The 16,208-nt window shown below is 32.7% G+C and overlaps 1 long non-coding RNA gene across 1 annotated transcript; it reads right to left on the reverse strand.

Moving 5' to 3' along the window:
• Positions 1-4,151: 4,151 nt before the first annotated feature.
• Positions 4,152-5,364, reverse strand: LOC126878696 (uncharacterized). Its single transcript, XR_007695735.1, has 3 exons — positions 4,870-5,364; positions 4,613-4,809; positions 4,152-4,550 (listed from the first exon to the last, which is right to left on the reverse strand). It is a non-coding gene; the product is annotated as an uncharacterized LOC126878696 (long non-coding RNA).
• Positions 5,365-16,208: the final 10,844 nt, after the last annotated feature.

Raw genomic sequence — 16,208 nt, forward strand, 5'->3', positions numbered from 1 at the left:
ATCGGGCTTGATGTATGTGCTGGTACGCCCTCTATATGTAGATTTTCAGTTTGGTCAGCCAGCAAACTCAGATGGACTGGTACACTCATAGTTCTCTCCAGTTCTTCGGCTCTTGACTGCAGACGACCCAATAAGTCAAATACTCTTGACAGTAATGCTGGTCTCTCTTCGGTACCTTCCGGTATATGCTCCAGTCTATTCAACACACAATGTAATTTAGATGTGAACTTGTTATAATCATTACTAGCTGTAGTGCCAGTAAAGGCAGAAATCATCGGATCGAGCTCATTGAGTTTTAAGTTCACAGCAGACACATCCTCCTCAGTATTAAAAGGATACGGAGGGTAGCTAATGCTGTCTCCACTCTTCTCCAACCTAAGTGCCGCAGTCAGTGCATGGCGCATCTCTTCCACCGTTCCAGTGGCACATCCTCTAATCTTCAACTCATAGGTGAGTTCATCTTGGCTCAATCGATACACGTTAATTTTACGAGGCATCTTTCACATTCACTTCACTTTCACAATAACACAAACTTCACTTCACGAAATATCCCCAATCGAATATTCTTCCAAGTCTTCAAAAATTGTCCAATATTCCACAAGTGTCAAAGAAGAAGAAGATCTTCAAGATCGCCACCACGTTGGGCGCCAAAAATGCCACCACCTCACAACGCAACACACAATTCGTTGGAGGTGAGAGCACAGGTGTTGCGGGCTAGCTTTTATACAGTGGAGATGGGGTGGATTCCCAATTTTACTATTTTGTTGTTAAAAGGGCGCCAGACAAATTCATGCCACAAACACCAATCCAGTGTACCTAAATTCCCGAATTTGCCAAAAGAATCGGAATAATACAACACCTTTGACACTTTAATTGAACACATAATATATTGAACACTTTTTAAAAATTACACTAAACGAACTACTAAAACTAACCAAACTGAACCAAACAACGACCCCTGATCACTGGGTAAATTACCTAAATATGGGTAGCAACAAAAATAAATATATAAACGTATATAAAAAAAATGCAATTTATAAATCTCGAGACGCAATCGTAGAGCTCTGCGAATGGTAAGGTCGAGTACGCGTAGCGGAAAATAAACAATTGACTATCCGATCAAGAGCCGTGTACATAAGAAATTATAAAAGGAAATACTAATAAATTAAAAAAAACCAACCTAATGTAGATACCTGAATTCAACAAATAAAATATACAAATAAATTACCGCAACCTAAATTATCAAATTCTACAGATTACAAAAAGAAGATCAGCAAATTAAATGGTTACAAATCAAAATATTTAAAGTAACTCATATGAAATCCAGTTATTGAGATCCAAACCCCAAAATAAAAACCACGTGGAAAAACCCTAAAACAAAACAAGCATTAATCCCACTATTAAAATTCACAAGTACCCCTTAAACCCCCCCGAGGTGGGATGTAATATAGCATAACTTACCCAAAATCGATGGGGTCTTCCAGCTTTCAGAGGATCACGTGTCTTCAGTACAACTTCGATACAGAAACGCGTTTTCTGGCCTCAAACCAAACATTCATTCGTATCTAGAACAATTTACTCGTTGTCACACATAATCGATCACCCAATATGCAAATATCACTTACCAAATCGAAGAAATGACACCACAGCCGTATTTTATCCCAAAAATTGGACTAAACTAGTAATATATCCTCAAAATGAATTTTACTAACTCCAATAATTACTAGTTTATTCAAAAGCCTGATTTATAGATCCCAAATTAATGGATGGATCAGATAGATCCTTATTTTCAAAAATCAGACATTTAAAAATTTCGGCGGTGACGTTCAAATCAACAATTTCGATTTTTCAAGCTGCTAAGTGACCAACTACGTCACATTCTTCTTTTAAAAATAGAACTTTGATTTGACAGATTTAAAAGTCTGTCAAAACATAAAACACGAACAAAAATACGATAACCAGAAGCGGTACCATATTGGATACGAAAAGGAAGAATTGTCAACGCTATGTATTCAACTAGAATCAAACAAACGTCAGCTATAGAGTAAATGACCAATTTCAATGACAATAAAAAACATAAAATACCTACAAATCGAATTAATGAATTTACGCTATTTATATTTAATCAAATTGATGAAATTGTTTTTATTACAACGAATGTTCTAGCTTATAAATACTTTAATCATGTACCTGAGATGATTTAAAGTTAATCAGTAATTTTGACTGTAACAACTAACAACAAAGAAGAAACCATGAGAGGTGGAAATTGTATAAAATTCAATTACTATTTTCATGGGAATAAGCCTCAATTTAAGTTTGAAATTAAATTTATTTAATGTTTAAATTCTTAAAGACAGATCACATGCTATAAATTTTTTGTGATGGATATTATTGAGTTAAAGTTGATTTTATGTAATTGAATTAACTATATTTTAATAAAATCGTCCCAGGAATGCAACTCATTGGCGATATTGTTTTAAAGTCATCTACTCTAAAATGTATAAATATATGTCTGAATGAGTCAGATAAAATTAAATTATTAGAAGAATTTTTATCAAGCAACAACAATATTGATATAAAATATTAATCTTACCCAAATAACAGCACAAAAGTAAATATAGCCTATCCATTTCTACTGGACATTAACGCTCCTCCTCCAATTCTACACTTCTATATCATCCAAATCTCCTTACTGCTTCGAACAACTCTTTTCATGGTCTTTCTCTTTTTTTCTCTCCAAAAATAATCTCTTACATGTCGCTCTTACATTCAAGTAATGTTGACCTAGCCACCTGACTTTCCATATCTATTATTTTTTGCCAGTCCTAACTCAGAACTGCCAGCCCCTACCAGTACTATGTCTATTTTCATTTCATCTTTCTTATTCATTGTTTCAAATGCCACAAGCATACAATGCCACTTAAAATAACTGCTTCATAATACATTTTTGCATTATAGTTGTCCTACTTACATTTTTGACTTCAATCATATACCATCGATCTGCTTACTAGCTTACTCTTAGTAGTATCTTTTCTATTTCTTTTTCTTCTTCCCATTTATCAATTATTGCCACTACTAAATACTTGAATTTGTTGATATTTTCAATTTTGTATGCTTTTGTTCCTGTTTTTAGTGTGAAAAATTTATTCTATTTCATCTCTCCACACATTTCAATACACTTAATATTTTATTTTTGTTTCATTTATAGACATGCAATTTTCTTGCTTCACCTCTTAAGTTTCTAAACAACTTCAGCTTTTTTTCTTGTTAAGAGGACTATGTCATCTGTATAAATAATGGTATACAGTGATGAGCGTGCTATTAACTGGAAAAATGACACAAAAGATGGAAACATATAGTACGTTGTGAAATAAAAGGAGATGAAACTAGTAGAGGTGTACAATTATCAATAGGAACCTATAAATTTACATTACATTACATAATTTCCCACCTTTAGACCTCTGTGACAGTTGTCATACTCCTCCCACACATCTAAAGGTGACAAACTATGTAATGTAAATTTATAGGTTCCTATAGATAATTTTACATCTCTTTATTTCACAACATATGTTTTCCATTTTTTGCGCTATTTTGCTGGTTATTAGAGTGCTCATCAAAGTATTGCTGTTTACACGCCCGGACCTCGGAGGTAATCTACACTATGTCGACATGGTGTTTTTTTATTAGTTGGATTATACACATTGGTTATATATTATCATTAAAATATAGTCATATTGTCTGTCAACTAATTATGGGATATATCAGATTTTTATTAACATCCTAAGTGCTCTAAACTTTGTTGCAAACACATGCTAAACACAGTTGCTCGAAATGACATAGTGTAGTTTACCTCCGAGGTCCAGATGTGTAATTAATTTTATATTTGGTAAGGAAAGGTTTGTCAAATAAATACTTATTTAAGAAGAGGGAAACTCATACTCATTTATTTTAAAATAAAATATAAAAAATACATATTAAGAAATAAAATAAAAAATAATATATCTAACATAATACAGATTCAATAATGTATTCTCAGAATAAATAAACAAATTCCAGTTGAACAAGAGAAAGACAGAAGGTTACTATATATTTATATTCCAAAAATATATGGTGAAAGTACCATAGTAGAGTAGCAGTAGACAGCTAGACAGGTAGGTAAAATAAATGATGATAAATTGATAAAGCACTGGAAATAACGATAAAGCACTAGAATCAGGCTAAATAGCATCTAAAATATGAAGACCAGAGAAGATATAATTTTGAACTATACAGGGCATACCACGATCCATATACATTCATCAAAATAGGACCACGTTCTAAGAGGAAGGATGGAAGCATATGAAATATAATTTTGAACTATACAGGGCATACCACGATCCATATACATTCATAATAGGACCACGTTCTAAGAGGAAGGATGGAAGCATATGAAATATAATTTTGAACAATACAGGGCATACCTCATCTTTCCAGGTTCCAAATAGCTTTTCTACATTTCTTGTTCTCACATGAGTACTATGGTAAAAATATCTTATTTTCTTGATCATTACCTAAAAAGATATTTATGTCTATTAAATAATCTACTATTTATTTAGCAATTATCAATAAATACCTGGCTGTAATACTGGGGTAAGTAGATAGTGTCTGCATGCATACCCACTACTGTCATCTATTCCTATTAATAATCCTGGAATTTCACTTCTTTCCATTTCACAATTTCACTCTTAATGCTCTTAGATCAAATATTGAATGACTTGATAACCTTGTTGTTGAACAATACAATAATATACATAATTTCTCTTCTAGTACCTACAAATTCATTTACATAATAAGAGCCTGAATAACATATATTGTATGTCTTTACAGTACCTGTACATTTTTGGAAAGTGGGCTTCCTTATAAAAACTGGTTATATTCCTATAAGTAGCATAAAACCTTTGTTGTTTAAGTTAATGCGCTGAGATTCGCTGATGAATTTCAATATTGTAATACTCCATTGTATTTTAGATTATATTTTTATCTTGAATATATCGCTTTTGTATACTTCCTGGGCGATTTTCTTCTCCAATATTATCAATAAACTCTAAAAATGCTTTTACTTCTTCATACATTTTTATTGTAATTAGAAAAACAAAAAATATATGTTGGAACTGAATTAAAAATATTCAAAATTCAAACAATAACAAACAAAGTTAGGTTAGAATCGCGGTCTTGAGGAAGGTCGATCGATGACTTGAGATTCGCCTGTCATTTTACACTTCCCAAGACTGCGTCGGGTCTCGAGATCGGTTTATAAAACACAAAGTTGGTTCAAGGTCGGTCTTGAGCATCGACGCTGTCTTGAGACTCGACTATAAATACGGGCCTAAGTCTTAATGACCGGAAATTCCAAATCTGATTATAGTTGAAAGTAAGAATATAAATATTTTCAGTTATTCACTTCAGTTGCAAGTATTACGGTATAGTGTCCGGTTTTGTCCGTTAGTGTTTAACTTTTAAATGGCGAATCCAACGACTATGTTTAGTCAAAGGGGAGAACTTTTATTAATAATTAATGAATATAAATCTGTACGTTAGAATTGAAAGGGCGGTAGTTCATTTTTACAGTAAATGGAGATATGCAGCCAATAATACACTTAAAGGTGTTATCTTTAGAATGGTGGTTAATAGTTGGTTGTACAGGCAATATTACTAAAATTGCAAGTCGGATGTCCACTGTGAAATTTTTTGCAAAAAGCCCTATGTGGTACATCGGTCTTTTTTGCATGGCACACTGATTGTTAAAAAGACGGTAGTCCAATCTCTATGGACAACCGCCTGTCAGCTGTGTAAAAATTGAGGTTATAAGCTAATGTTTTTGCATGGTTTATAGATAAAAGTAACTTTTTCTGTATCGAGATTAATGTGATAATAAATAACAACCAAAAATGTCTTAATCAAGAGCAAAGAAGATGGTTCTACTGAGTTCAATCTTCATTTCAAGCCCCCTAACATTGATACATGTGACACCTGTGACAGTTTTGAAAATAAGCGAAAAGAGGCAGATTCTAATGTTGAAGATATTTTAAAGAAAAAAGCAGATCATTTGAATGACGCAGATAACAGATACAAGTTAAAAAGACAGGATAAAATAAGATGCAAGCAGAATTTAAAAGAAGTCGTAGCAATTATGGATTTGCAAGAATGTCTCCCTACACCTATGTTAACTAATGGAAAATCGTTTGATTTAAAGCAGTTATGGACATTTAATTTTACCGTCTATAATGATAGTACTGCCGAAGGTTCATGCTTCATGTGGGACGAGTCTATTGCAAAAAAGGGTGGCAACGAGATAGCTTCCGCTGTAATAATGTGGTTAAAAAATTTACCTTCTACAACAGAAGAGGTAACATTTTGGTCAGACAACTGCTCTGGCCAAAACCGAACTTTTTTTTATTTTGTATATATATGTGGCCTCTCCATAACACCTCAGTAGTTAGAATTCATCATAAATATTTACTCAAGGGGCATACACACAACGAAACAGACACAATACCTGCACTAATTGAGAGGAAGAAGAAAAGACTGCTTACTATGAATATTTCTGTACCTCATGAATGGGCCCAGTTTATAAGGACCTGCAGCTCGTTAAAACCACTTATTGTTTATGAGATAAAAACAAGTGATTTTTAACTTTGAAAAAATGGGCAAAGAATCGACAAGCCCGTTTGTGAGTCGGAAACGGAACACAGACAATGAACCCTTTCTATCCTCTAAAATTGTGCACTTAAAAGTCGAAAGAGACCACCCTGGCATTATGTTTTATAAAACAACATTTTCCCAGGAAAATTTTAAATCTGTCAATTTTAAAAGGAAACTGAAGTTCTCTCGATGGTCTCCTACCAAAGACATTGGACCAAATAAATAATGAAAATTCAATTCCAATTGATAGTTCAAAATATAACCACCTAATGGAATTGCTAGAATGGGTACCTTCTATTTACCATTCCTACTATAAATCTTTAAAAACCAGAAAAAATAAAGTTGTCGTTAACGAAAACAATTCTTCATGTTCCGAAGAAGATTAAATGCTTTTTAATTTAAGTTTTATAATATTTTTGTAATGTTAAGTTCTGATTATAACGTTCTTTTCCTAATAAAATCATACCAAAAGGGCGGCTGTCCTGTTTTTTTATTGATATAGTACCACAGAACAAAAAAGGCTGTAGTTCTAAATTATTTATTATTACAATACAAAACAACTTAACGCCGATTATGTTTCTGTAAAATAAAATACAAATTATGCTTTACCACTTTCCTTTAAATCATAAAGCTGCAACATCATTTGATAATTTTAACGGCATTTAAAATTATGGTGTACACATTAAGAGCACTAATTTTGATCTACTGCAAAACAAACTGAAAGTGACTTCCGCCCTTTCAATTCTAACGTACAGAAATATAAAAAGGCCCATGTCTCCAAAGATGGAAAAGTTAGAAGGCGATGCATCAAAAAAGGGTGTCAACAAAAAGTGTACACAAAGGAAGGTGATGAAAATTACGTTATTCTTGAAAAAGCATCGGTGGAGCATAATCATGCTCCAAATATCCACGTCGACAGGCAAATTTTTAGTAATTCTACAAAGGGGAAAGCTGTAGAAGATATATGTGAAATACCTTTAAAGATTTTCTACAAGGAATTGAGGAAGGAAAATTTCAGCAATTTACCGCTGACGACGAAAGACATTTCTTGCGTTCGAAGAAATATCTATGCTGCAAGGCGAAAATCCACACCATCATTGCCCAAGTCACAGGAAGAAGTTCTACAAGTGTTAGTGAACTTAAATTTAAAAACAAATACTTTTTATTATCTACGAAAAATAATTCCGCAATTTTTAGTTGTTTCACAAATCTTTACTTTTGTGTAATATAGATTTTGTGTAGGTATGTAGATGGAAATTTTCAATACTGTTCTAAATATTTTTGTCAGATGTTTACTATACATGGCTACAAAAATGGTTTTTATGTTCCTCTAGTATTTTGTTTGTTACCAAAATAAATCACAGCAATCGTACAAAAGTATTTTTGATACATTAATAACAATATGTACAGATTTGAATTTAACTTTCAAACCGAAGCGAATAATTTCTGATTTTGAAATAGCAATTCAAAATGCAGCCAAGTTAGTGTGGCCCGACATTATCATTTTTTTTGCAAATTTCATTTAACACAAAATTGGTACCGAAAAATTCAAAATTTAGGTTTGTCCTCAGAATATAAAAATCAAACTGCTACTGGAAAATATTTAAAATTGTTTTTCAGCATTCCTTTTTTAGATCCAATGATGTTGGTGACTTTTTTCTGATGAACTTTTTAATATTATGCCAGAATATGACAGAGTTTTGCAATTTTGTGATTACCTAATTGATAATTATTTAACGGAAGATTCAACATTTCCACCTTACATGTGGGCTTCAAATTCATCATCTTTTATATTTACTACAAACGCACGTGAATCATTTCACTCGAAATTTAACGAATGTTTTTATAAATCACATCCTGACATATTTAAATTTACAGACGTTTTGTTAAATTTTCAAGCAGAAGTTTATGTGAAAATTAGAACTGCACATAGATTCGAAAACAAAACTTGATAAATCGGCAAAAAGAAAAGTTGATTTTATTGCAAATAGGCTAAATGAATATTACGTTAATCAAAACATTACTAAATTAGACTTCATTAAGTCAGTTTGCAATTATTATGCAGCTAACTTTTAAAATCTAAAATATAGTGTCCACTCTTACTTATTTTAATCACTAATCAGACATTAGAATTAAGCATTGTTATTGTTTAACAGTAGTTTTTGTTTTTATATATAAGTTAATGTAGATTTATAAATAAACTTTATTCGATTATATTGATATAGTTTCATTATTTAATCATTTAAAATTTTCGCTTATGCTTTAGGAATTGGGTTCCTTTTTGACTACAATAAAGTAAAATAAAAACTATATAATATATATATATATATATATATATTGTTGTGATCTTGATTATTGATATGAGATAATATTTTTATATGTCATTTAATTTAATCAATGCATGAATAATAATCTAATTAATTTACCAGATCACATATCAATGTGTTTTCAATCTCAGGGCTTTTTATAAAATTAAGTACTTACATACGTGGCTTCTAAGTATTTCTTAATGGTTCCTAATCGGGATAGGAAAGAAAAGAGTAAAATAATAACACATATGGGTTACAATTGTAATCAAAATATTGTTTATTTTATTTAAATGGCAATCACTGCTTAATATTTGCTATATCTTATTATTCTTAAACATAACATTTACCTGGGAATCTTATTTCCTTTTGATTTCCAAATTGAAAGTTTTTATTAACATTTAACTATTATGATTTATCAGCAACAATTCTATTTAAGTTTGATGACTTTTCTGATATTATTGATTATGTTTTTTCAATTTTAAATGTGGTATTTACTACGAAAAACCCATACATTCATGTCCAAACAAATGAGACTGACCTTTTTCTGGTGCACTGAGAATGTCTTCACACAAGACCCGTTTCCTGCTATCCTTGGCTGCAATCAAAACCTCGTCCTGGCTTCCAGTAATGTTCTCCTCCGAAACTAGCTCGTATAGCTCTCGTTTCCTGCTTCTGTCGTGATGCTGTGTTCTACCTTTTTCGAAACTGCAATCAGCTACCGGGAACTCTTGGCTCAAGGAGGTTCTTTTACTCTCAACTTGGCCTACCTCTCGTTCTACGATAGATACGCCACACTCACGGAACTACACCAGCTTTCTCACTCTCCGTACACTACCGTCTACGACTCGACTTCACTTCTCGACAGTTCAAAACATTCTGCCCTCTATTTGTCATTCATTCCCCTACTTTCTAAATATCCCTTCCAGATTCACAAATCAAAATTCCACCACCAACTCTCATTCGCAGTATTCCTCAAAACCAATTTTTAAACTTTCTAAATATGCTTAATGGATTTCAAAGAAAATAGTTAATTCCCATTCTAAAATTACTTTCTACTAATTACAAAATTTAATGATCTATTATCTACTTTCACTAAGTCTTCTTTAGCATCGGCTAATGATTGAACCTTCCGCGAACAACGATAATGACCTATTTTCGATTTCACTTTAGTTTTATTTTAAGCGCATTGTTCCGAGTATCGTTTAATCACTTCTTAAAATTAAATATAACAATTTGTTGTATACAGGTTGTTCTAAATTTATATGCCCGTGGTTGAGAAAATTAAAAATATTTTATATTAAAGTGAATTTTGTTTATAATTATCAAATTTTAATTTTTATATCAAATAGAAATATAACAAATCCCCGCCTTGTATTCGATAAAATTTATCTGCATTTTTAAATAAATTTTCTCGAGGCAAAACCAACTCCCTGTATATTTCCTTACTTTAATCTACGTCTTATATCCTAACTTACTATCTACTTCATGTAATTCTGTCTTTCATTCGTGATATTTGTATACATCGTGAATATTATAAATTCCTCGGATCTTTTCCGAGTTCCTGTGCCTCAACTCATAACTATTTATCCCATTTTCATTATTCACGATGTACGGGCCTTCGAAAACAGGCATCAACTTTGCGCAAATGCCCCCAGGAAGATTTGATACTCGTAATGCCCTCACGAGTACTTTTTCACCCTTTTGGAAAGTCACTGGTCTTCTTTTTCTATTTTGTTCCTGTCTTTGGATATATTTTTCGTTGCTTCGCCGTAATCTTCTCTGTACGGTTTCAATCACCTGTTGATATTCTTTTGGCTCTTGGTCTTCCCATGGCCTTATCGGCAGTACACCCTTCATGATGTATTCTGGGGTCTCTTTTGTTACTGTGCTCGGAATTGTATTTAGATACCTTTCTATTTCCGCCATTTTCCTGTCCCAGTGGCGATGTTGACCATCTGTTGCAATGCGAAGAAATTTCGTCACTTCCTGTATGAATCGTTCCGAAGGATTACTCTGTGGATGCCTGATGCTGACAAAATTTGTCTCTATTCCTCGTTCTCGAAGTTGTCCCTTGAAACGATCATTTCGGAAATACGTTGCATTGTCCAGTAGAATCTTTTTTGGTGTTCCTACTATGGCTATAAAATTGTCGATTTTTCTTAATATTTCCTCCCCCTTTGTGGTGCGGCAACTATATAATTTTACGTATTTTGAAAACACATCCACCATTACCAGAATATGTTTGTTCCTTTTAGTGGTCATAATTAGATCGCTTAACATATCTATTGCTACAATGTCTAGTTTGTTTCGGGCTTCAATATTTTTGGCAACATTTTCGTTTTTGAAATTCCGACTCTTATATTTTTGACATACATCGCACTTCTGGGTAATTTCCTTTGCAATGCGGTAATCCTGTCGGCTGATGTAATTTTCCCTAAAAACGAGCCAAACTTTTCTGCTACCGATATGCCCATTGTCCTCATGTAATTTCTTTATTATCTTTTCGGCCAATGTCTGTGTCACTAAATATAGTTCCTTTCCGTCTATTCTCTTAAAATATATGTCATTTTCTATTTCCGCTCTTCTTTTCTCTCTTTCCTCTAGGTCTTCTTGGTTTGTCCTTATCTCATTTAACGAATATATCCCTTCTTCTTGTATTAATCTATTTAGTCCCACCTGTAGAGTAATTGTTTCCTTTTTTCCGGTGTCCTCATCCCGTGTTAGAGCGTCGGCTATTATGTTGTCTTTTCCTTTTATATATCGGAACTCAAAATCATACTCCTGTAATAATAGAATGCCTCTATGTATTCTATTATTTACTAATCTATTCTTCATGATATGTACTAAAGCTGCATGGTCTGTTTCGATTGTGAATTTTGCTCCCAATAAGTAAAACCTCAATTTGTTTACGCAATATAGTACACTGGCAAACTCCAATTCTGTAACACTATATTTTCTCTCATGTGTTTTAGTCACTCGCGATATAAAACATATCGGCACTTCTTGGTCGTTTTGTATTTGAGACAGAACTCCTGCAAATTTTTGTATGGACGCATCAGTTCGGAGTATAAAAGGTAAATTGTAAATGGGGTGGTATATTTTCGTTCCTTTTGCGAATTCTCGTTTTAATGTTTCGAAAGCTTCCTCCTGTTCTTCTTTCCAATTCCATTTTATTCCTTTTTTAAGCAATTTTATCAGAGGGATTTCCTTTTGGCTCAAATCGGGAATCAGTTTTTTAAAATAATTAATCGTGCCAAGAAAACCTCTCAATGTTTTCAAATTCGTTGGTCTTGGGTATTCATCTATGAGCTTGACTCTGTCTTCGGATAATCTTACTGTTTTGGTGTCCAATTGAAAACCCAAATAAATGACTTCTTTTTGAAAAAATTGACATTTTTCAATGTTTAATTTCAATCCCGCTGTGTCCAATTCTTCCAGAATTATTTCTATGTGTTTCAGATGACTCTGAGTATCTTGTGAAAAAATTAATAAATCATCGATATAATGAACTATGAAATCTTCGTGGCGATTCAAAATGGTATGTAGAGCTCGGACGAGTGCAGCACAAGCACTCTGCAATCCAAACGGCACTACCTTAAACCGGTAGACAATACCATCAATAGAAAAAGCGGTGTAGTTTCTACACTTTTCAGCTAACGGTATCAACCAAAAACTGTGTTTTAAGTCAATTTTCGAAAATATGTGTGACCCGGTGATTCTTCCAAAAATGGCCTCGATGTTTAGAGGTGATTCATATTGTGATACAGTGTGCTGGTTGATATTCCTGGCATCTAAACATAATCTCAATTCTCCACTGCTTTTCTTTACTATCACAATCGGGTTAACATATGGTGAATCACATCTTTCGATGATTTGATCTTCCAACATTTTATTTATTTCTTCTTTCACCTCTTGTCGATACTTGTATGGAATCGGGTAAGTCTTTGATCGAAAATTTCCCAAGTTTTTCACCTCAAATGAATGTTCGTACTTTTTAGCCACTCTGTTTTCCTCATTGATCAAATTTTCGTAGTTTCGTAACATCAACCGCAATTCTTTTTCTTTCCCTTCTCCACATATCAATTTTCTGTCTTTTTTCTCAGATTCTTCACACATGTTTACCGTGCATTCTGCATCCTCGTTTGCATATACCTCCTCTTCAAATACCACTGTTTCAATCATATTCTTTTCACTTTCATTTTTTAGCTTTATTTCTTCTTCTCCTGAGCCCGTCTCTTCTTTTGAGGAATCCCAGGTTTCCTTTGTTTCTGATACTCTCAAATTTTCTTCTTCTGGGCTCAACTCTTCTTTTGAGGAGCCACAGGTTTCATTTTCTTTTATCTTTTTCTGACCTTTTCTCCTTTTTCTTCTTTGTCCTTGCTTCGCTGCCAAATTCATTTCCACTGTTTGTTCTTTACCTGATTCGTCCGTATTTTGTTTCTCATGTTCCTTGTCCTGTTCTTTTTCTTTTTCTTCTGTTAGTTTCATCGTATTATTTTTAAAATCTATCACTACATGTTTTTCTGCCAATTCGTCCACTCCTACTATCATGTCATGTGACATGTTTGGCATTATTACACATTGTAGTGCATACATATTCTTGCCCAGTCGTACCATTACTCGTATGCCTTCATTTATAGTTGCCAATGTCCGTTTGTTTGCGCCCACTAAATTTACCCTAGGTATTTTATAAATTAAATTCGTTAAGTTAACTTCTTCTATTAGTTTTCTGTTGACCAATGTTATTTCAGATCCAGTGTCTATCATAATTTTAATTGGTTTCTCGTTGATAAATCCATCCACAAATTTTAAATTAACTCCATTTTTCTTTTCGTTGTTTCCTGCCAATTTAATAAACTCCTTGGGGTGACAAAAGATTCCTGTTTGATTTTTGGTTTTTAGTGAGCGCCGTCGTGAAAAGACGCCGGTTGCTCATCGTTGTTTATATTTTCGTCATAATGTCTCTCTCCGTCATATTCATCTGTCTGGGTATTATTTACTTCTCTTCTATTTTCGCTTGGTCTGTCGGATCTGTTTCGGTTTTCTCGATATCCCTGTTCATTTTGTCTACCATTATTTCTGTTTTCTTGATTTGAGCGTGTGGTGTTTCTATTCTGGTATTCTCGATTTCTGTCCTCATTCCATTGCCTATTTCTTTGTTCATAATTTCCTCTTCCGTTGTCTCTATTTTCGTTTTCCCTTCTGGGATTAAAATCTCGTCTTGTATAGTCCCTCCTATTTTGATTTCTATCTCTGTAATCTTGTGTTTCTCGGGGCCTGTAATCTTCTCGCGACCTTCTTGATTTTCTTTCTCTTAGACGTGATTCTCTTATTTGTAGGAATTGGCATAAACTATCTATGTCTTTGTAATTTTGCAATGTGATATGGTCTTCCAGCGTTTCCTCGAAATGTCTTGCAATCAGTTCGACTAATTGTTCCGATGAGTAATTATATTGTAAATGTTTTGCATTATTGTAAATTTGCAAAGCATATGTCCTTTCTGATACACCCATCCTATCATTGTATTTCCCATTTTGCAATTCCTTGTTAATTTCCAATTGTTGGACCTTTCCCCAGAAATAATTCAAAAATTTTTGTTCAAATTGTTGCCAATTGCCGAATTCTTCTTCTTTACTATCGAACCATAGGCTTGCTTCATATTTGAGATGGTTTCTGATAGTTTCTTTTGCTGTTTCGAAATTTCCGATGTGTTGTATTTTCTTTTTCAGGCTATTTATGAACGGCACTGGGTGTAATCTTCTTACATCCCCTCCAAACCTTATCTTCACGTCATCTGTGCTATGTATAACCATTTCTCTTCTTTCTCCTACATTTTGTTGAGTATTGATTTCCGCAATCTTTCTTTCCACTTCTTCTATGTCTGCTTGAATAGCGTTTTGCAACTTGTTTTCCAAACTTTCTATTTCCTTTTTCTGGCAATTCGTTATTTCCTTTATTTTGCTTTTGATTTCTTTAATCTCTGTCTCTTGTTGTCTCATATCGTTCTTGATTATTGTCAAACATCCTTTTACTTCCTTTTCATACTTTCCTATGCGTTCCTCCATTTTCTTGTTGTTCTCTTCTATTGCTTGTTTCATTTTTTGTTGTGTTTCATCCATTTTTTGATCCATTTTTTGTTGTGTTTCATCTATTTTTTTATCCACTTTATCCATTTTCTTTGATGTTTCTTCCTGATTTTTATCCATTTTTTGTTGTGTTTCATCCATTTTCTTTGATGTTTCTTCCATGGCTTGTTTCGTTTCACGTTGATTTTCATCCAGTTTTTGTTCCATTCTTTGTGACTGGAGTTGCATCATTTGTAATATTTTATCTATTCCTGATAATTCTTGCTGTTCTGATGCCATGATTGTCGTGTCTAAAATGTCTTCTTGGTCTGAATTATTCTCTTGATTTGAATGTTCTTTTTGTTTTTTGTTGTCTTTGCTTTGGCTTCTTGTCACAGACATTTGTTTTCAAGAAGTATTATCCCCGCCAAATATGAAATTTTACTAGTATGTTACCAAGACGACTTTTTCTCACCCAAATATTATAAATTGTCAATAAATATATCAAATGTAAATATCGTAAAAATAAAATATTAAATCAGTTATGTAAAATTTGTACCTAAAGAGATCTAAAATTTTATGTTATCAAATGTAAGTATCTCACTTTTTACCACAGGCATATAAATTTTCAAATACCGGCTTTACTCTTTCTATCCTTCAAATTTGCCACTAGAAATACTTTTCAAATGCCCTCCACGTTGGACGACAGTTGTTGTGATCTTGATTATTGATATGAGATAATATTTTTATATGTCATTTAATTTAATCAATGCATGAATAATAATCTAATTAATTTACCAGATCACATATCAATGTGTTTTCAATATCAGGGCTTTTTATAAAATTAAGTACTTACATACGTGGCTTCTAAGTATTTCTTAATGGTTCCTAATCGGGATAGGAAAGAAAAGAGTAAAATAATAACACATATGGGTTACAATTGTAATCAAAATATTGTTTATTTTATTTAAATGGCAATCACTGCTTAATATTTGCTATATCTTATTATTCTTAAACATAACATTTACCTGGGAATCTTATTTCCTTTTGATTTCCAAATTGAAAGTTTTTATTAACATTTAACTATTATGATTTATCAGCAACAATTCTATTTAAGTTTGATGACTTTTCTGATATTATTGATTATGTTTTT

This window comes from Diabrotica virgifera, chromosome 10 (assembly GCF_917563875.1).
Source record: "Diabrotica virgifera virgifera chromosome 10, PGI_DIABVI_V3a".
NCBI classification, from domain to species: domain Eukaryota; kingdom Metazoa; phylum Arthropoda; class Insecta; order Coleoptera; family Chrysomelidae; genus Diabrotica; species Diabrotica virgifera.